General features: G+C 41.9%; 1 long non-coding RNA gene across 1 annotated transcript in view; it reads left to right on the top strand.

Annotated features, from left to right (window-relative positions):
* The window catches only part of LOC117823158, a 93925-nt gene extending 74740 nt beyond the window's left edge, over window positions 1–19185 (top strand). The window contains exon 3 of the long non-coding RNA XR_004633327.1: window positions 18722–19185. This is a non-coding gene — a long non-coding RNA (uncharacterized LOC117823158). The remainder of the gene's footprint in view (window positions 1–18721) is intronic.
* Window positions 19186–22032: the final 2847 nt, after the last annotated feature.

The raw sequence follows: 22032 nt of genomic DNA, 5'->3' as shown, positions 1-22032 counted from the left end.
TCAATCTGAGGTTATTGTTGCGTTATTTCTTGCCGTTTATTGTTCCAAAAGATAAACAGGTTAAGACAACTTACTTTGAAGGTGATATGCGTGATGAAAATAACAGCGTGGTCTAAGACGAGCGGTAAAAACTGTGCTCTTCCCGTTCCCAAGATCACTACTTCACCTGTGCCCCTTTTGTAGCATTTACCTGCCCGTTTACCTGAAGTGCCCCTTGTGGTGATTGTGCGAGTCCCAAAACAAAACAAAAAAAACAACATAGGTAAAAATGGCTCATACAGGTGGGAATTGATAAGATTTTATCAATGTCAATGCCATTGTCGATTCTGCTTATCAATCCAATTCCTTATCGATTCTCCAAACGATTCATGAGTATTTTTTTGAGGGGAAAAAGGTATTTCTATACAGTCTTCCGCACTAAAAGAAACCATTTAATTTTTTCCAAAATTATGTCTGCACAAGACTGAACATGAACATATTCAACTAGAACATACTGAACAATAGGTTGACCTCATTCTCGGCCGCGTGAGTCCGGACATGGACCCTCGAGCCTGGAGGAAAATACTTCGAATTTGGAGAGGAAAAACGCTTTTCCTCCGGGGGTCATCACGGAGGTATTTTACCCGCTCTCTGTGCCTCATTGTGAGAAAGAGACATCAGTATAGGACGTCTGTCTTCTCTTTGAATACAGTACCACCATGAGCATGAAGCGAGAGGAAAATGCAGCCGAGTGATGAAGTTGAATGCCTTGTTGGAAATTGTTCTTTGTGTTTGATTTTAGAGAGGAGCTTTAGTTCTGTAAATGGCACTTTAGTTGTAAAGATGATGAGAAGTTTGTCACATTAAGGCCTGTTGATCATCACATCCCTTTTACAGTCAGTGCAGCTCATTATGTAGCATTCATTGTCCTCTTCTTAGCTTCAAAGTGTGTTGCTAGCCTGCTAAGCTAAACCGAACTGTGCTGTGAGTACACAGAGCCTTGGTGTCCAGAGTGGACACATCTGTTAGGGGCCTAAAGATTTATGTCATAAGGTAATCAAAAGCATGATAATCACTGCTCTAAAATCAGATCCCAAGGAAGAAATACATTATCACAACATCATAAAGCCGCCCGCACTCCTATTTCAGCCACTTCATTACCCCTGATGTCGATTCCTCATATTTGCTGAGACATGGGCAATTCTCTGGGGCTTGTTGTCTCAAGAAGAGCTGCATCAGCAGTGGCATCTTCTGAAAAAATCAGCTGGGAGAGGGAAAATCCACAGCAAACACATCCAGTTTTCTATTTTGATTTATTGCACTTTGTAATTACAATAACCAAAGGGCTTTGCTCTGATGTGCAGATATTCAAGAACAAGCTGATTTGTTTTCTTGCCGCACTTTGAATGTTGTTATAGCCTTGTGTCATTTGCTTATTGGGGTGTGTGTATGCAGAATTTGTATGTGAACGCATGCAGACGTTTCCTTGTGCAAAAAGTGAACACGGCTTGGTAATGAATGCTTATGTCTGCAGGGTGGAAGTACTGCAGGAAATGAGTATAAGCCAAATGTGTGTTTGTGAGACTACCTGAGCTTAGTGTTAAGGATACTGAGGGAGATCTTGTTTCCCTTCTGTTTCATTTAGAACCATTCATGAAACAAACAGAATCAGTTAAGCAAAGGAGAGGCTGGATACAATGGTCCATTTAAGCACACTGTCTTTCCGTGCAGGACACTCTCTTGTCCGTTCAGTGGATCATCTCACAGTATCTTCAAAAACACAGATATAAAGATGGGTTTAATCAGGTAAAGCTGTACCTTATGTGTGCAAGAATGATCAAACTTCTCTCTGCACTCTATTTGTATCCCTCTAGGCCTCCAACATCCTCTCAACTGTATGGTGAAGCAGATACAACATTGGTCTTAATGTTTCCAGAACAAAAAGCCCAGCTTAGCAAGAAGCCCAGAATCAAAGGTGCTGGTTAACACCTGCTTAAAATAAAAGCACGCCTTCTTGCAAACAGTCTTGTTTAAGAATTAGTTCCCCGATACCACTATAAACACCCTTCTCCTACTTCTGAGTGCCTCCTTACCCTTGGGAACAGACTTAAAATGGGTAGTGGTGAAATCTTCCTCTATGAGATGATCCAATCCTTCAAGACCCTTATAGGTCTTCTTTAATGGCATTTAGGTAAGGATGTGACGTTAGTTAGCTAGACATCAGCTTGCTCCTAGCAGTTCTTTATTTCAAAGCACCATATTACATCAAAACAAGATGATACAATAGCTATTGATATTGTCAAATCTTACTAAAGAAGAAATTAAGAGGTTAGGTTGTAAGCTTGTCTCTGCACACTATTTGTCTCCCTCTAGGCCTTTAATGTCCTCTTCACTGTATCGTAAAGCAAATCCTTTTTAAGTACAGGAGATCAATACCACGTTGGTCTTAATTTTCCAAAACAGAAAGCCTAGCTTAGCAAGAACCCACATAGCTAAATTGGTCTGGCCCGGTTCTGGCCCACAATAAACTTAGACTCGGCCAACATACCGCAAAGAATGACGGTCCTTAAGTGGCCCAGATATAGTTTGCCAGAGACATGAGCCAGCTTAATCACAAGCTCAACCTTAATCGGCCCAGATGCAGATCTGGGCCACATAAACCAAGCCACAATCGGGCCAGATGTGGCATGCCATCATATATACAATGCCATCATTGCCAGACCTGGTCCACATCCAGTTGACATACCACTTGCTATGCCAGCAGTCAGTCAGCAGTGCCGGCTTGATGCCAGATATGGTCCCGACCTACCAGACCAATTTTTCTATGTGGGAAGCCCCGAATCAAGGGCGCTAGTTAACACCTGCTTAGAATAAAAAGCACGCCTTGTTGCAAATACTCTTTATTTAGGATTAGTTCACCAATACTACTCCAAATACATATACTCAATCATAAACCACTTTGGTCCTAGTACTCCTACTAGAGTGACTCTTTGCCCTTGAGAACAGAGTTGAAATGACAACTGATTAAATCTTCACCTATGAAATGGGACAACCCTTCAAGACCTTTATGTCATCGTCATCAACAATGGCATTCAGGTAAAGGCGTAACAAAAGCTAGCTAGTCAAACATCAGCATGCTACCAGAGTTTTGCCTTTCAAAGAACCACATTACATAAAAACAATTGTAAATTAAAATAATACAATGCTTATTGTAATTTTCAAATCGTATTACAGAAGATAATAATAATAGGGTAAGTGGTTTGGGAATTTCACCTTTTATATAATATATTTTATGTAGGAGAAGTACTTTCTGTTCTTGGGTAAACATGTGGTGAAATATTCTCAAATAGGGCCTCTAGGCTTACCTCCAGTTACTCACTGTATCTCTCTGCCGTCTGTTCAGGGATGCTCTTTGGAGTCTGATGTAAATGGCCTTCTTGATCTTCCTCCAGATGTTCACTGACTCCTGGTCAACTTTGACTCCTTTTTTTCTGCTTGTTTTTGGCTGACTGATGGTACATGACAAAATTGCAAACTCCAAAAGATGCTGTTCTAATCTCCAGAAGAATCATACCAAATGAGCAGAAATATTAAGTTTTTGAGTTTTTTTTTTACATCTATAGTATCCATATACCTCTGTAATAGTGTATAATTCTGCAATTCTTAAACAGCAGCTACACTTCACTTCCAGATATATCAGAAATTGTGGATTTTATAAAACTATGAGGACATTTTTGAACAAAAAGGTGATGAGGCAGATTAGTTGGAAAGTGAGCAAGCAATCAAATAAATAGCATGAGGTTACAAGTGTCCCTTTTAATGGCTAATATTATGAATACAATTTAATACAGTACTTTCTAAAAAATGTATTTCTTATCTATGAATAAATGCTCCTGATATTTGGATTCTACTTGTGTGCTTTGGGTCCCACTCGCACCCTGCTTGGCTTCTGATAATAATGTACCCACCTGGTAATTATCCTTCAGTATAAGCTCTGCAATAACTCTGCCATATGGAAACAAAACATACACAAGTTTAAAGTATCATCATTGTGTGGCAGCTGCTCATAATCTCTGAGAGTCAACAATCAATTCCACTCATATGTTTGTCCATATGGCATAAAGAGCCTGGAGGTAATATTTTTGTTTCAGGTATTGGTCATGAGCAGTACAGGTACTTCTGAACACTACAACTTTTGTCTCTAAATGACACAATTAAGACTGTCAATTACTGATTGGTAGAGTTCCTGCTGTGTTTTATGTTCACCCGCTGTCCACATTAACATTGTAAACAACTGTAATTCACTTGATTTGATTACTTTTATCATTAGTCCTCTATGGGCCTGATAGTGGGACTACTTCTCTGTAAGCTCCCGGTGTTACAGTTTAAATTGCGACCCTGTAAATTGGCAACCTTCAGCTGAATGTGTCAGTGGTTGTTCAGTTTATAACATTAGTTAAAACCAAGCAGCAACCTCTGGTCTAAAAATATGTGTCCAATGTGGAAGTGCTGAAAACTGCAGTTCATCGAGGATCTGCTTGAGGCTGGCTCCGGAAGTACCGGAAACCACATATACATGAATGGGAAAAAGACCAACATTACAGCAGAAATAAACATGTTTACAGCCTGGTACAAAAGACGAGTGTAGTCTGGATAGCTCATTTCTCGATCGGCACACACTGTGAGGGGGGTGAATTTTTGTTCTAATGCTGCAATTTTCAAAGATATTGAGATTATGAGTCTTCCGATAAGAGGCACAGCTGACTGTAGGAACACTGTAGCTGTTGGCTAGGAGACTGAAACTACGCCTCTTTACTTCACAATCGCTCGACAGCAGCAATATGGCTGCCCCAGCCGCCGATTGGCCTCAAAAGAGCTCTTCAGAAACAGATGGGTAACGTCACGGATACTACGTTCATATTTTATACAGTCCATGGTTAAAACACAGAAGGAGTCCTCAGGAATGCATCCTAGTTTAGTTTTTCTTCTTACAATGTTAAAATATACTTAACATATAAGTCTTAAATGATAATCTAGAGACATTTATGAGGGATACATCTGGCCGAAAGTCGCTAGATAACAGGGTGCAGTTTAAACTGAAACACCGGTCAATCTCTGCCATGGGTTTTAAAATCCATCCTCTTGAGTCAAGCATTTCAGGCACTTTGAATCTGCTTTGTTACTAGTGCTTGTCTAATTACAAATGTTGATTCAACAAATTCATTAGCAATGCAATAAAATACACAACCTAAAACAGCACAATATGAATCTCCACTATGCAAACAAGCTAACTGTAAAGTCACACATGACAATGCTGGCCTTTTATTCCTTCTCCATAAGTTGCTGGCCTTATTTGCATAATTACCATGGGACTTCAGGCCACAGTGGAAACAGACAACAATTGGCCACAGGAACTATTTAGTTCTTTGAAGAGAAGTTCCTGGTTCTAAAAGTTATTAGTGCTTATGGTCAAAAAGCATGTTATGTTTAAGTCACTATCAACTACCACCAGCACTTTAGGTGGACCAGTGGGCTCCAATACACAATACCACCTCTACTAAATTTAACCTCTTTGCGTACCAGGTCGTTTATGGCATACTGGGGCTTCTTACCAGCTGCCGGTACCCTATCTTATCCTCACCATAGTACAGTTCTTATTGGCGATTCAATATAGCATTTAAAACACATTACCCTTGGCACACGACCCTCCCTTTTGCCAGACAAACGCAAACCATGGCACTAAAATGCTCAAGCTGTATCTAACAATAAGAAGGTGCTCTTATTTGTGCTCGAGTTGGGTGCCATTTAAAAAGTTTGAATATAAAACACACCTCTCCTTCTGATAAAGCACACCTGTATTCATTTGGAAGTAATCAGTAAATTCAAACCCTCAGATTGAGAAATGATTTGTTTCCTGAACTAATATAGACATCTGTGTTAAAAAGTACATGCAAAAACTAAAGTTTTATCACCTAGCATCCAGGTAACTTTAAATCCATCTTCTGATTTTCTCTTTAAGATCCAGTAATCCTGAAACCTGGCTCTCCATGCTGTCGTGTGTCTGAGCCAGCAGCAGGTAGGAATGCTTCGCTTTCCAACCACTTGGCATGTCTCTGAAGCCTCATTACAGGTTCCTGTGTGCGATCCAGCAGCGCTCTGACAGGCTCCACCTTACAGACCTCAAATCAACAGGTCAGTCATATAAGACCTAGTTAACACTTTAACATTAATCTCTGCACATAGAGTCCAGCATGGGGGCATGTCAGTGTCCTGTACTATAACTGATTTCTAGTTTAAATTCCTCTGACTGACATCAGTGGGGAGAAAATAATCGGAGGGATGGGATGTGCATATACGATGTATGATGAATTTCTCATCTGCTGACAACTACATGTTATCCATCATCAGGGAGATCAGTAACATAATAACTCCTTTAATCACTTGAGGTGGAATTGATGTTCTCATGGGTTTCTATCTCTGGGCAAGGCAAGGAAAGGCAACTTTATTTGTATAGCACATTTCATACACGAGGGCAACTCAATGTGCTTTACATTAAAACATTAAAAGCATTGGAAACATTCAGACAAGCATAAAAGAGCACAATTAAAATTACAAATACAATGAAACATAGAAAAGAAAAGGAAAATTAAAAATAATAATCTCTGCTGTTGAGACTTCAGCCCCAACTATGGAAAGAGGTTTACAGACTTAAATAAGGGATAGGGTTAAGGTTATGATTAGGGTTAAGGTTATGATTGGGGTTAGGGTTGTGATTAGGGTTAGGGTTCTGATTAGGGTTGTGATTAGGGTTAGGGTTAGGGTAAGGGGTTGTGATTAGGATTAGGGTTGTGGTTAGGGTTGTGATTAGGGTTGTGATTAGGGTTAGGGTTGTGATTAGGGTTATGATTAGGGTTATGATTAGGGTTAGGGTTGTGATTAGGGTAAGGGTTGTGATAAGGGTTAGGGTTGTGGTAAGGGTTAGGGTTGGGGTTAGGGTTGTGATTAGTGTTAGGGTTGTGATTAGGGATAGGGTTGTGATTAGGGATAGGGTTGTGGTTGTGATTAGGGCTAGGGTTGTGATTAGGGTTAGGGTTGTGATTAGGGTTGGGGTTTGGGTTGGGGTTAGGGTTGTGGTTAGGGTTGGGGTTAGGGTTGTGATTAGGGTTAGGGTTGTGATTAGGGTTGGGGTTAGGGTTAGGGTTGTGATTAGGGTTAAGGTTAGGGTTGTGATTAGGGTTAGGGTTGTGATTAGGGTTGGGGTTAGGGTTGTGATTAGGGTTAGGGTTGTGATTAGGGATAGGGTTGTGATTAGGGATAGGGTTGTGGTTGTGATTAGGGTTAGGGTTCTGATTAGGGTTAGGTTTATGATTAGGGTTAGGGTTGGGGTTAGGGTTAGGGTTGTGATTAGGGTTAGGGTTATGATTAGGGTTAGGGTTATGATTAGGGTTAGGGTTAGGGTTGGGGTTAGGGTTGTGATTAGGGTTAAGGTTAGGGTTGTGATTAGGGTTAGGGTTAGTATTAGGGTTAGGGTTATGATTAGGGTTAGGGTTAGGGTTACGATTATGATTAGGGTTAGGGTTAGGGTTAGGATTAGGGTAAGGATTAGGATTAGGGTTAGGGTTAAGTTTAGAACCAGAACTAAACTTAAGCATACAGAACCAGAACCAAACTCATGCAAACAGAACCAGAATCAAACTCTACCAGAACCGAACAAGAACCAAACCAGAACCCTACTTGAACTGAACCACAACCGAACCAGAACCGAACCATAACCGAACCAAATCAGAACCGAGCCAGACCCGAACCAGAACCGAAACAGAACCGTACCGGAACTGAACCAGAACCGAACTAGAACCGTGCCAGAACTGAACCAGAACTGAACCGGAACCGAACCAGAACTGAACCAGAACCGTACCAGAACTGAACCAGAACCGAACCAGAACCGTACAGGAAATGTACCAGGACAGAACCCAACCATACTTGAACCAGAACCGAATCAGAACCGAACTAGAACCGAACTAGAACTGTGCCAGAACTGAACCAGAACCGAACCAGAACCGAACCAAACCAGAACCGAGCCAGAACTGAACCAGAACCGAACCAGAACTAAACCAGAACCGGACCTGAACCGTACCAGAACTGAACCAGAACCGAACCAGAACCGTACAGGAAATGTACCAGGACAGAACCCAACCATACTTGAACCAGAACCGAATCAGAACCGAACTAGAACCGAACTAGAACTGTGCCAGAACTGAACCAGAACTGAACCAGAACCGAACCAAACCAGAACCGAGCCAGAACTGAACCAGAACCGAACCAGAACTAAACCAGAACCGAACCTGAACCGAACCAGAACCGAACCTGAACCGAACCAGAACCGTACCGGAAATGTACCAAGACAGAACCCAACCATACTTGAACCAGAACCGAATCAGAACCGAACTAGAACCGTGCCAGAACTGAACCAGAACTGAACCGGACCTGAACCAGAACCAAACTAGAACCGAACCAGACTTGTGATAAGGGTTAGGGTTGTGATTAGGGTTAGGGTTAGGGTTGTGATTAGGGTTAGGGTTAGGGTTGTGATTAGGGTTAGGGTTGGGGTTAGAGTTGTGATTAGGGTTAGGGTTGTGATTAGGGATGGGGTTGTGATTAGGAATAGGGTTAGGGTTGTGATTAGGGTTAGGGTTGTGATAAGGGTTAGGGTTGTGATTAGGGTTAGGGTTAGGGTTGTGATTAGGGATAGGGTTAGGGTTGTGATTAGGGATAGGGTTAGGGTTGTGATTAGGGTTAGGGTTGTGATTAGGGTTAGGGTAGTGATAGGGTTAGGGTAGTGATTAGGGTTAGGGTTATGATTAGGGTTAGGGTTGTGATTAGGGTTAGGGTTGGGGTTAGGGTTAGGGTTGTGATTATGGTTAGGGTTATGATTAGGGTTAGGGTTGTGATTAGGGATAGGGTAAGGGTTGTGATTAGGGTTGTGATTAGGGTTAGGGTTGGGGTTAGGGTTGTGATTAGGGTTAGGGTTATGATTAGGGTTAGGGTTGTGATTAGGGTTAGGGTTGTGATTAGGGTTATGATTAGGGTTAGGGTTATGATTAGGCTTAGGGTTGTGATTAGGGTTAGGATTAGGGTTGTGATTAGGGTTAGGGTTGTGATTAGGGTTAGGGTTAGGGTTGCGATTAGGGTTAGGGTTGGGGTTAGAGTTGTGATTAGGGTTAGGGTTGTGATTAGGGATGGGGTTGTGATTAGGAATAGGGTTAGGGTTGTGATTAGGGTTAGGGTTGTGATAAGGGTTAGGGTTGTGATTAGGGTTAGGGTTGTGATTAGGGTTAGGGTTAGGGTTGTGATTAGGGTTAGGGTTGTGATTAGGGTTAGGGTTGTGATTAGGGTTAGGGTTGTGATTAGGGATAGGGTTAGGGTTGTGATTAGGGTTAGGGTTGTGATTAGGGTTAGGGTAGTGATAGGGTTAGGGTAGTGATTAGGGTTAGGGTTGTGATTAGGGTTAGGGTTGGGGTTAGGGTTAGGGTTGTGATTATGGTTAGGGTTATGATTAGGGTTAGGGTTGTGATTATGGATAGGGTAAGGGTTGTGATTAGGGTTAGGGTTGTGATTAGGGTTAGGGTTGGGGTTAGGGTTGTGATTAGGGTTAGGGTTATGATAAGGGTTAGGGTTGTGATTAGGGTTAGGGTTGTGATTAGGGTTAGGATTAGGGTTAGGGTTATGATTAGGCTTAGGGTTGTGATTAGGGTTAGTATTAGGGTTAGGGTTGTGTTTAGGGTTAGGGTTGTGATCAGGGTTAGGGTTGTGATCAGGGTTAGGGTTGTGATTAGGGTTAGGGTTGTGATTAGGGTTGGGGTTAGGGTTGTGGTTAGGGTTAGGGTTGTGATAAAGGTAAGGGATAGGGTTAAGGTTATGATTAGGGTTGTGATTAGGGTTAGGGTTGTGATTAGGGTTGGGGTTAGGGTTGTGATTAGGGTTAGGCTTAGGGTTGTGATTAGGGTTAGGGTTGTGATTAGGGTTAGGGTAGTGATTAGGGTTGGGGTTAGGGTTGTGGTTAGGGTTAGGGTTGTGATAAAGGTAAGGGATAGGGTTAAGGTTATGATTAGGGTTAAGGTTATGATTAGGGTTGTGATTAGGGTTAGGGTTGTGATTAGGGTTAGGGTTGTGATTAGGGTTAGGGTTAGGGTTGTGATTAGGGTTAGGGTTGTGATTAGGGTTAGGGTTACGATTAGGGATAGGGTTGTGATTAGGGATAGGGTTATGATTAGGGATAGGGTTGTGATTAGGGTTAGGGTTGTGATTAGGGTTAGGGTTGTGGTTAGGGTTAGGGTTGTGATTAGGGTTAGGGTTGTGATTAGGGTTAGGGTTATGATTAGGGATAGGGTTGTGATTAGGGTTAGGTTGTGGTTAGGGTTAGGGTTGTGATTAGGGTTAGGGTTGTGATTAGGGTTAGGGTTATGATTAGGGTTAGGGTTATGATTAGGGTTAGGGTTGTGATTAGGGTTAGGGTTATAATTAGGGTTAGGGTTAGGGTTATGATTAGGGTTAGGGTTAGTATTAGGGTTAGGATTAGGGTTAAGTTTAGAACCAGAACTAAACTTAAGCATACAGAACCAGAACCAAACTCATGCAAACAGAACCAGAATCGAACTGTACCAGAACCGAACAAGAACCAAACCAGAACCAAACCAGTACCCAACCAGAACCCTACTTGAACTGAACCAGAACCCTACTTGAACTGAAACAGAACTGAACCAGAACCGAACCAGAACCGAGCCAGACCCGAACCAGAACCGAACCAGAACCAAAACAGAATTGAACCAGAACTGAACCAGAACCGAACCCGGACCGAACCAGAACCGAACCAGAAATGTACCAGGAACCCAACCATACTTGAAGCAGAACCGAATCAGAACCGAACTAAAACCGTGCCAGAACTGAACCAGAACTGAACCGGAACCGAACCACACCAGAACTGAACCAGAACCGAACCAGAACCTTACAGGAAATGTACCAAGACAGAACCCAACCATACTTGAACCAGAACCGTATCAGAACCGAACCAAACCAGAACCGAGCCAGACCAGAACCAGAACCGAACCAGAACTGAACCAAACCAGAACCGAGCCAGACCAGAACCAGAACCGAACCAGAACGGTACCAGAACTAAACCAGAACCGAACCAGAATTGTACCGGAAATGTACCAGGACAGAACCCAACCACACTTGAACCAGAACCGAATCAGAACCGAACTAAAACCGTGCCAGAACTGAACCAGAACTGAACCAGAACCGAACCAGAACCAAACTAGAACCCAACCAGACTTGAACCAGAATCAAACCAGAACAGAACTGAACTGGATTAGGATTAGGGTTAGGGTTGTGATAAGGGTTGTGATTAGGGTTGGGGTTGTGATTAGGGTTAGGGTTGTGATTAGGTTTAGGGTTGTGATTAGGGTTAGGGTTGTGATTAGGGTTAGGTTTATGATTAGGGTTAGGGTTGTGATTATGGTTAGGTTTAGGGTTGTGATTAGGGTTAGGGTTGTGATTAGGGTTAGGTTTATGATTAGGGTTAGGGTTGTGATTATGGTTAGGGTTGTGGTTAGGGTTAGGGTTAGGGTTGTGATTAGGGTTACGGTTAAGGTTAGGGTTAGTATTAGGGTTAGGGTTATGATTAGGGTTGGAATTGTGATTAGGGTTAGGGTTAGGATTTTGATTAGGGTTAGGGTTACGATTATGATTAGGGTTAGGGTTAGGATTAGGATTAGGGTTAGGGTTAGGGTTAGAACCAGAACTAAACTTAAGCATACAGAACCAGAACCAAACTCATGCAAACAGAACCAGAATCAAACTCTACCAGAACCAAACAAGAATTAAACCAGAACCGAAACCAGAACCGACCCAGACCCCAACCAGAACCGAACCGGAACCCTACTTGAACTGAACCAGAACCGAACCAGAACCAAACCAGAACCGAGCCAGAACCGAGCCATACCCGAACCAAAACCGAACCAGAGCCGTACCAGAACAGAACTTAACCGGAACAGAACCAGAACCGAACCGGAACCGTACCAGAACAGAACCAGAACCCAACCAGACTTGAACCAGAACCGAATCAGAACCGAACTAGAACCGTACCAGAACTGAACCAGAACCGAACCAGAACTGAACCAGAACCAAACTAGAACCGAACCAGAACCTAACCAGACTTGAACCAGAATCGAACCAGAACAGAACTGAACCAGAACCATACCAGAACCGAACTTAGCAAACTGAACCAAAACCAGAACCAAACTCAAGCAAACAGAACCAGAACCAACTCAGGTAAACAGAAACAGAACCAACTCAAGCAAACATAACCAGACCCAAAATCGAGCAAACAGAACCAGAACCAAACTCAAGCAAACATTAACGTCCTCAGGTTGGCATTGAGAAAAATCAGATGCCTCAGCTTGGATGGGCTGATCCGATTTCTCCTCAGTAAGTATTTGCCCTGTCTTCAAGAAGACTCTCTCTGAAGGAACAGATGAAGCCAGGATACACAGCCTCCCCTCCACCACCTGTATCCTATATCCTCACATATGATTGGCCGCAATGCTGACCAATCAAAACAAAGTTCTGTTGTGAGCAGAGCTGGGGCTGAGCACTGTGAGAGCTAAGCAGCGAAAGGAGAAAACTGGGAGCCGGCTCTCTCTCGATGCGAGCCGGCTTTTCTGATTCACTATAAAGCATCGGCTCTCAGAGCCGCAGCTTTTGATCATTACACATCAATAATGTGCTTAATCTGTGTTACAATTATGAGGGGGCCATGGACAATTTTCTCACCTGTAAGGGGTCCCTGGCTCCAAAAAGTTTCAGAACCCCTGCTCTAGCTAGCAGGAGTGCAAACTCCCGATAGTAAAAACAAACGGAACAAAAAGAGCGACACGGCTGCACAGAAACTCCACATTGTAGACATCACTGATCATAATAGACATCGCCATGCAGGAAGACAGTTTACATTTTTTTAAATCTCTGAGAGATCTTCAAATACAGAGTGCTTCTTTACACCGGTGAGATTTTTTCAGAATTTACGATAACTCAAATAAAAAAATGTGACATATGCTTTGTTTTATATCGACCACTTAGCAGGATGAATATCATGATTAAGCAGGTATATTTTGAGTCTGAGTTGAGTTGAGAAACATTTGTGGCCATTTTTGTCATTCAGATCTATTTAGGTCATTAAAGCACTGATCCTCTGATCATTATTATTATTTAATTATTTCAGTAAGGCAGCTTCCTGATTCCTTTGCTGGCTCTTTTGTTTTTTTCTTAGCTCATTTTATATTTTTTGAGAAAAGAGAAAGCTGAGATGAGAGTTGCCCATCATTGTTACTTGGTTGCACTAATAAAGTGAAGTGCTGTACATCTGTGGTTGCATTATTCTATTATCAATTGCCATAATTTTTAAGTATGTAAGAGATGATTTCATTGATAGCCATAGGCTACATGTCTTTCAATGTAGACTTCTACTGAGAGGAACATATTCGTCTAAATTTAGTTCCTAATTTAGTTCCTAAATAGTCTGTCATACCAGCTTTATCATCAATGAAAATGTCCTGGAAATGTCCTGGAAAATGATCTCTGGAAAAGAGTGGGAACCCTGTTTTGTGCTAAGACTCTCGATAGAGTACCCTAAAGCAGTACTTAAACAAGAGTATTTAACTCCTTAGAGGCAAAATTAACATGTAGTTTCTGACTATTGGAAGTGTATTGTTACTGCTGCTGTAATTTTATTTTTCATTTTGATTTGATAAAGGGACCATGTATAATATTTAACATAAATAGTACCATTTGATGCATTGTACCAGAGTTAGCTTGAAGCTAATTTACATCTGTAGTCCCCCAAGCGGCAACCTCTGGTCTCAAATTATGAAGCCCATGCGAAAGTGTTATAAACTGCAATTCATCAAGAATCCACTTGAGGCTGGCTGCAGAAACACCGGAAACCACATAGACGCCCATTCAAAAAAGACAATCTTTGCAGCATTAATAAACATGTTTACAGCCCGGTTAAAAAAACGTCTTGGCCCTACGTAGCTAATCTCTCTATCGGCACACACTGTACAGAGGGTGAATTTTTTTTCTAACACGACGGTTCAGAAGATTTTAAGATTACGAGTTTTTGCCCAAATAAGGACATGACTGAATTGACTCCTGGTCGGGAACACATAGCTGTTGGCTAGGAGGTTCAAACTCTGCCTCTTTATGTCACACTATGCCTGGTTGAGTTCCGCATTTCCAATATGGCTGCCGCCGTTGATTGGCTTCAAAACAGCGCTCAGGAACAGATGGGTGACGTAACGGATACTATGTCCATTATTTATACAGTCTATGGTAGTCCCTTGGCAGGTCACAATTTGACATGTTGAGCGATTATAACAGTTACTGCCTGAAAAGTACAAATAAGGATGTAATAATTATGGATGTTAAAATGTGTGTTTTATGGCTGATTTCATATACACCACCCACCAAACTGAGGAGTCTTTCCAATCAAACCCGGTGTGGTTTGTTAACTTAATAGTATACCTCAGTTTTGATGCTTAAGATGTAATGGTGGAGGAATGCTGTTAAAGTGTTGCTGCAAGCCTTGTATGTGTCACTATGTATGCTCTGAGCAGCAGCAATGAATGGGGGCAAATGTTCATTAGTGTCAGGTTGCATGCAGTGTGTTATAGTAGCAGCCACACTAGCGATCACCTCGGTGCATGTCCCTCCTCACCTCCCTGCATTTTATACTGGTATATTGGTTTCACCATTTTAAAGTAAACTGCTCACTTTTTAAGATGCAAAAAGTGTATTTTACAATTTTACAGCACACTACTTTACTTATAACTGATAAATGAAAATGTGCTTTATAAGTTTAGTACTTATGCTCATAGTGACAAACTCACAATACATTTTCACCTCAATCTGTTGTCTCCCCCGAGCTCCACTCGTGTCATTATTGCTCCTCCAGGGTGCATTATGGGCTGCATGTCTCTGTGAAAGGTACAGTATAGTGCAGTACACATCATTTTTCACTCGTTGCAGACAGATGTTTTCCGCAGACACCCTGATAAATTAACTGACCTTCTACAAGGAGCAGCAAAAATAAAGTGACAGCTACAATCCAGGTATTGATTAAGATTAAAACACAGCCAAAATGAGAGAGGATATAAGATTTAGAGGTGCCAGGCAGCTAAAAAAATAACCCTGAATGAAATCTAGTGACTGTTTTTGTCTGATGAAGACATCAACAAGAAACATATTTGATGCCTTAACATTTAATATGCCCATGTTGTGTTTTCAGCTTGACTTCAAGTGACCATGATGCAACTGATTCTGCTTCAAAACATCTATATCCACTTCCCAGAGACCAACTGAAGTCATGAATACATTTAGGCTTTAAGAATAATTTAAAATAAAAAGAAAATGCTTCTTTTGTCCAATGGATGATAGTTAACTCTAAAATACGTATCATCTATAAAATTCACAGAATGGTCCAGCTGGCCTGTCCCCTCTATCTCGCCTTATCTCTGACTCAGTACATTGTCTTCACCAATTGCTCAATAAGACATCTCCAGAGTTGTTCTCCTGCAGGAGAATCTGCATAAAGCCAAGCTTGTTTTAGGCATTAGCTTGCTCTTGACGCATAAAGCACTAACGAGATAGCGATCAGAGAGGGCCCAACTCCAAAGGCAGCCTGCCTGCCTGGCAGCGCTTGATAATCTCTTCGTTGGTTTCACTCAGCTCCCTTTAATCTGACTTCACATAATCCTTTTTTTTACCCTCCTGATCAAGTAAACGCTTAATTACAGCTAATGAATTCCATCCAGAGCTTGGGTAAACACGTCTATCAAATGAGATCATGCTGATTTTTAACTGAAGAGAGAAGAGATGGAGGGGGGAAAAAAACAAATATGGGAGAGCAATCAGAAAGCGTGAACATTTTTTGTGCCAAAATGACTGCAGTCCCACCAAGGACTTGGAAGAGAGAGGGTTCTATAATAGCAGCAAATTACTGCTAAAAGGAAACAGAAACTGTGCCTTGTAATGCTATTATTTCATGAAACAGAACACCCCTATGAATTAATTCATGTTCGAGCATCGTCCCTATGCAGTATACAAAAAAATGATTAAGCCCACATGCTGTTCATTCAGAGATTTGCAGGTTGCATTCAGATTTTCAGAAAGAACAAGATTGAGGCGGAAAAACACTAGCTGCATACTTAGAAGAATCTATACTGTTATAGTGTAGTCAAGCGGCAACCTCCAGCTGCGAGAATTGAAGCTAATGTGGAATTGTTAAAAACTGCAGTTTCTTGAGTGTCCACTTGAGGCTGGCTCAGGAAGAACCGGAAACCACATACACACCAATTAAAAAAAAGCAGATTTTTACAACAGAAATAAACATGTTTACATCCTGGTACAAAAGACAAGTGTAGTCTGGATACCCCATTTCTCGATTGGCACACACTGTCCGGGGAGAACATTTTTTTAGAACACAGCAGTTTGAAAGATATTAAGATTACAATTTTTGCCCATTTAAGGACATGACTGACTTGACTGACAGGCGGGAACACATAGCTGTTGACTAGGAGGCTCAAACCCTGCCTCTTTACCTCACACTAAAGGCGGGTACACTCTACAGGATAATCGGGCTGATTATTGTCCCGATCTCCCCCTTACGATCAAAGCCAGCAAAGGCCAGATTGTTGGATGTTTGCAAACAACATTGTGTCTGATTTTCCTGTGGTGTGGGGTGGGTTAAGAGTGACTTTGTCCGGTCGGAGCCGCTCGGAAGGCCTCAGAAGGAGAGATTGATAATAATGAACAAGTCACGTGTACCGGAGCAAAAGCCAATCAAGACGCGAACTGACTTAAAACTAACAAAAACATGACGCCGGCTAAAACTCACCGCTGTAATGAATACAACTCGCGCTGTAATGCATACAGCCCCATTCCCGCCGTCTCCATGACTTTTTCCATAATCGTTTTTCTTTTTTCTTTTCTTTTTTGGGTGTTTTTTCGGAAATTAAGAGGCTGAAAACAATCATCATTGCTTCTTCCTGTTCGTCCGCGATGTTTGTTTACATCGAAGTCACGTTTTACTACGCGAGATTTGGAATATTGAGCGTGAAGAACTGCTCCGTAGTGCACACCACACACTATAAGATCAGAAGAGAGAGATCTTGTGCGATCTGTCTTTTGTTGTTATCAAGTGTGTAGTCTCTAAATTTGTGAAGGTTTGAAGAATCCTGTAATGTGTCCCAGCCTTAAGTTTGGTTGAGTTCAGCATCACCAATATGTCTCCCGCCAACGATTGGCTTCAAAACAGCACCCAGGAACAGATGAGTGACGTCACGGATACTACGTCCATCATTTATACAGTCTATGGGTGTTGTGCGTACCAAAACACTGACATGCAGATGCTACATGATGAAGTGTCAGGGCCCAGGGATGACGTACAAGATAGCAAAAAGGTACTGATCATAACTTTAATTGATGTAACTTTGAAAAAGTTTCAAAAGCATCTACACACTTCATTCAAGTCCAAACACAAAAAGCCTTTTTAAGTATTGTTTCAAGAATGATTGTTTATCTGTGGGGGCTTTGCAGCAACAAATATGAAGTGAGAATGTGGAATACATCCTTCGAAAATACCCTCCATCAGGCGAGTTTAGACATGTAGCTTTCACTATAATGTGACAAATTGATGTGACAATAAGAGTTCTGGTGTTCTCGAGGTCTTTCTATTTCCTGATCTAATTGTTATAGAATATTTCCCGTAGCTTTTCATGTAGATGTTTGTTTTTCCTTCTCCCCTGTTGGTTTGTGTGCATGTGTGAGAAAACCCCATAAATTGTTGATGAGGGGTCTGCAGATGGCAGGGTAGCAAAAAGAAAAGAAAAACAGAACAGGCGAGGCACTGTTGTGTCTCTCCGAATACGTCAGTCCTGCCTCTTAATGCTTTTAGCTGGAGCTATGCTGTTAATGCATGCTGAATCTCGGCTATTCCTCGGAGGTTGTGCTTCAAAACAACATACTTGAGCCCAGATAAAGGGAGGTAATGTATGTTTTTGTGTTTTTTTTGTTTCGTTTGAGAAGTTTTGCTATTTAAGAAAATGAGAAAATAACTAAAAGGATTCGTGTTTGTGTGTACTAGCCGGTTGATTGGTCTCCAAGCTGTCCGTCCCATGATACTATTTACTCAGAGGAGCAGACCACACTGAAACGATTCACCATGGTGCAACACAGGTTATTATTATGACACACTCCATCAGTTTAAGAAGCTCATTGCTTATCTTGGCTCTGAATGTTGTTTACCGGAGGATTTGAGCGATCTACGAGACGCCACTGTTTACTTTGGGTGGCCCATTGTCATTCTCTACCCAGGCTTGACAGTCGGGCCTGGGCAATTTGTGCTTGGCATCCTTGAATAGGTTCCCCCTAATGAGCCTGATAGAATGACCATTCATCCACAGGGGGCTCTTGATGTGCCACAGTTCAAATGTTAATCACCCGAGCTACTTTGGCAAATTGACAGAGCTCCATTCACTGCTCGCTCTGTGGATGTGTTCCCTCTAAAAGGCCGGCTTGTGTGTCTCCTCTCGTCCCTTGATGCGGGACGAGACGCAGGGAGTCCCCGCTGACCCTGTTTTACAGTCCTCAGCTTACCTCTCTTTTTTTCTTTTTCTTCCATGTTAACGCACAGAGCGGTGGCACCCTCATCCGCTGTGGTGCTGCTCTTGGAGAATGGCGCTGTGGCCTTCTGACAAGGCCCCATCCGGACTCCCTCCATCATCATGTCAGCGTTCACTGGGAGTTGAGTCAGCGGAACAAAAGGGGGCTTGTTTGCTCTTACAACTCGGCTAACCTCCCTTGGCCCGGTGTTTACAACCACTTTCAGTTCATTTGGATAATCAGACTATCAAACTGGAGCTGCAATTAAAGCAGAGTCATAATGTAGGGCACAAAGCAAAAGAAAAGTCAATGAATGATCATATTGGGCTGATTAGCATTATGCAATAGAAATGAGACAGCCAGTTAATTAAATGACATATCAGTCCATTGTGTTGCACTTTCTTGGAGTATATTCTTTCTTGGAGTATATCCTTAAAATCTGAACAATCAAAGTAAGAAACATATGTAAATAAATAAACCATACTAATAATGAAATTATTAACATTTTGCTTAATACAAAAAACATACAAATTTGACATTCATAATTGTTTACACAGAAAAATTTAATTCTGACTAGTCTAAAGGTAAGAATGCATTTGGATAGCAGTCAAAATTTAGCATGATTTATGTAACATGGCTAAACACAAGATCCCAGAGTCTGCATGTAAACATGTCAAACTGGTTTGCAGAGTTGGCTAACTATAGCAGAGCTAGCACCACCAGCTAGTGATGTGTCATGATCAAAAGCTGCGGCTCTGAGAGTTGATGCTTTATAGTGAATCAGAAGAGCCGGCTCGCATCGAGAGAGAGCTGGCTCCCATTTTTTTCCTTTCGATGCTTAGCTCTCACAGTGCTCAGCCCCAGCTCTGCTCACAGCAGAACTTTGTTTTGATTGGTCAACATGGCAGCCATGCAGCCAATGACATGTGAGGATATAGGATATAGGGGATGGTGGAGAGGCTGTGTATCGTGGCTACATCTGTTCCTTCCTAGAGAGTCTTCTCGAAGACAGAGCAAATTCTCACTGAGAGGAGAAATCGGATCAGCCCATCCAAGCTGGGGCATCTGATTTTTCTCAATGCCAACCTGCACTGAGGACATTAATGTCTGCTCCAGTTTGGTTCTGGTTCTGTTTGCTTGAGTTTGGTTCTGGTTCGGTTCTGTGGATATGTTTGCAGTTTTTTTTTAATTTGTGCAATAAAACAGTTTGATTGAAATACTAAACAAAAGTAAGAATGGGAAAGGGTTTTCAACACACAAACCATTAGTTTTTGCAAAGTTAAGGTAAAATATATGGCTGCAAAAGATCCTAAATTAAGAGCCGTACTTCCCATCACTACCACCAGCCTTCTGTCCTTCTTTGAGGTTAATGTTCAAATGCCTCTGCTGGTAACACTTTGCTCTGGTTGGTTGGTTATATTACAGTTTAATCAGACACAGCCTACATACAATATTAAAGACTATCCACTAAAACTCATCTGACTCATAATCAGCAGTATACATGTATTAAAGGTAACAGAAATACCAAACAATTAGCTTAACTGCCATTTCACATACACACATGTAATCAAATGCAATACAAGAAACTAGCCTTTGGCTTAAACAGTGAGTCATACAACATGCTAACGTAGTATATTTCACTACTTAATAACAGAAATAATGCACACTACCCGCAACATCAATCCGATGTGAACAGTTGGGAGATAAACTACTTACTTTCTTCACACACGCATTCCCTGCTTAGGATGAAGACTCACGAATATAACCCTCGTTCTCATTTATGCTACATGGGTGGTCCGATAAGAATGCCTGATCAAAATGAACAACATAAAGGACCCAGTCTCACCAATAATAGGGAATTTACAACATACAACATTAGATCAAACACTGTCAAACCACACGACATGCCATCTGTGCTTGTTTAAGTTAGGGTTGTAGAGCATGATAGCAATAGCCGCTAACCAGAGCTACAGACCTGGCTAGAGGTGGGAGGCTGCACGACAACTTAGACACAATATAGGACTGGCAGTTAGGACTATGACTATACAATTATTAATAGTTTGTTAGTTCATAATTCTGGGGCCATCCAGGGAGGATGATGACATTGAATCGTTTAGACAACTAAATATAAAATGTGAATGTGTTCAAAGGGTATGATACTAAACTTGTCATGAATGTTTTTTAATGTATTGGATAACTGTCTCTTATTTAATGCCACAAATTCAAAACCCTGGCCTGGGAAATTTCCATTTTTTCCTCAAAGAACTCCCTGAGTATGAGTGAAATACAGTGATCACTGACACTACAAAAAAACAGGACAGAAGTCAAACATCAACAAGCTTCAGTCTGCTGTGTTGAACATCAACAACCACTCCTCCCTTCATCCAAACCCTCTGAAAACCCAGAGTTGTCTAATCCACAGAGGTTCTGTTTCTTTTATAGATTACCCTGTTTACCTTCGACAAACAAAACCGGCCTTGGTCATACGTTAGCCGAGATCAAAGCCTCCTAGGTCATAGTTATGGATTTTGCCCAGTGAGGGCAGAACAATCTATATTTATATCGTTCTTCAACAGCATGACGTCCACATGATCCGGCGCTGGCTGGGTGGAGGTTCATTGAAGTCTAGGTACTCCATCACAGAGTGCACAACCTGCTCACACAGATCCACACGATTACACTCTAGCAGTTTATGACTACAACTCATCGCCCGGCTGTGGTTAAACCCTCAGTGGTCTTAATGGCCGACAGCAGTGCACCTCCCTTGAAACAGGTGATGAATTACAGCGAGTGTTACATTTCCAGCTGGGGATCTGCTAGTAAATGGGTTTCTTTCTTGTCCGAGGCATTTCTGTGACAACAAATTGAGCCAGATATCTGGGGGACACTTGTTGTAGAGGATGATGCAGTATCTCTTGTATAAACACATACAGCTGGATTGATATTCTTTACAGAATAATGCGCACCAATGAGCGCTTTCTCCTCCTGTCAGGGTAGTCTGTTGTGACGAGGCTCCTCCACAGCAGCTCGCTGTGGCAGGAGGGGGGATCTCAGCATCTGTCTCTGACAGTGATGAAACAACCATTTAACGCAAGGCGACAAGCAACACGTGTAGAATCATCACTTCCTCAAGGTGTGGAAGTGGCTCTGTCATATTCTTAATCATAAAATTCATCCCAGCTCTGAGGCCAGATTAAACAGACCATTACCCCGACTATCATTAAAGCAGGCGTGCATCGTCATAGGCGGAGCCTGTTGTGTAGTGACATGAAGAGGGCTGAGTTCTCCATTTAATTCAAAGGATTCAAACAACTGTATTAATCCCTCCAGGGGCAATTTGTA

Source organism: Notolabrus celidotus, chromosome 12, assembly GCF_009762535.1.
Source record: "Notolabrus celidotus isolate fNotCel1 chromosome 12, fNotCel1.pri, whole genome shotgun sequence".
Lineage (NCBI taxonomy): Eukaryota > Metazoa > Chordata > Actinopteri > Labriformes > Labridae > Notolabrus > Notolabrus celidotus.
The sequence above is the reverse complement of the archived record's forward strand: the minus strand, read 5'-3'. Positions and strand labels throughout refer to the sequence as shown.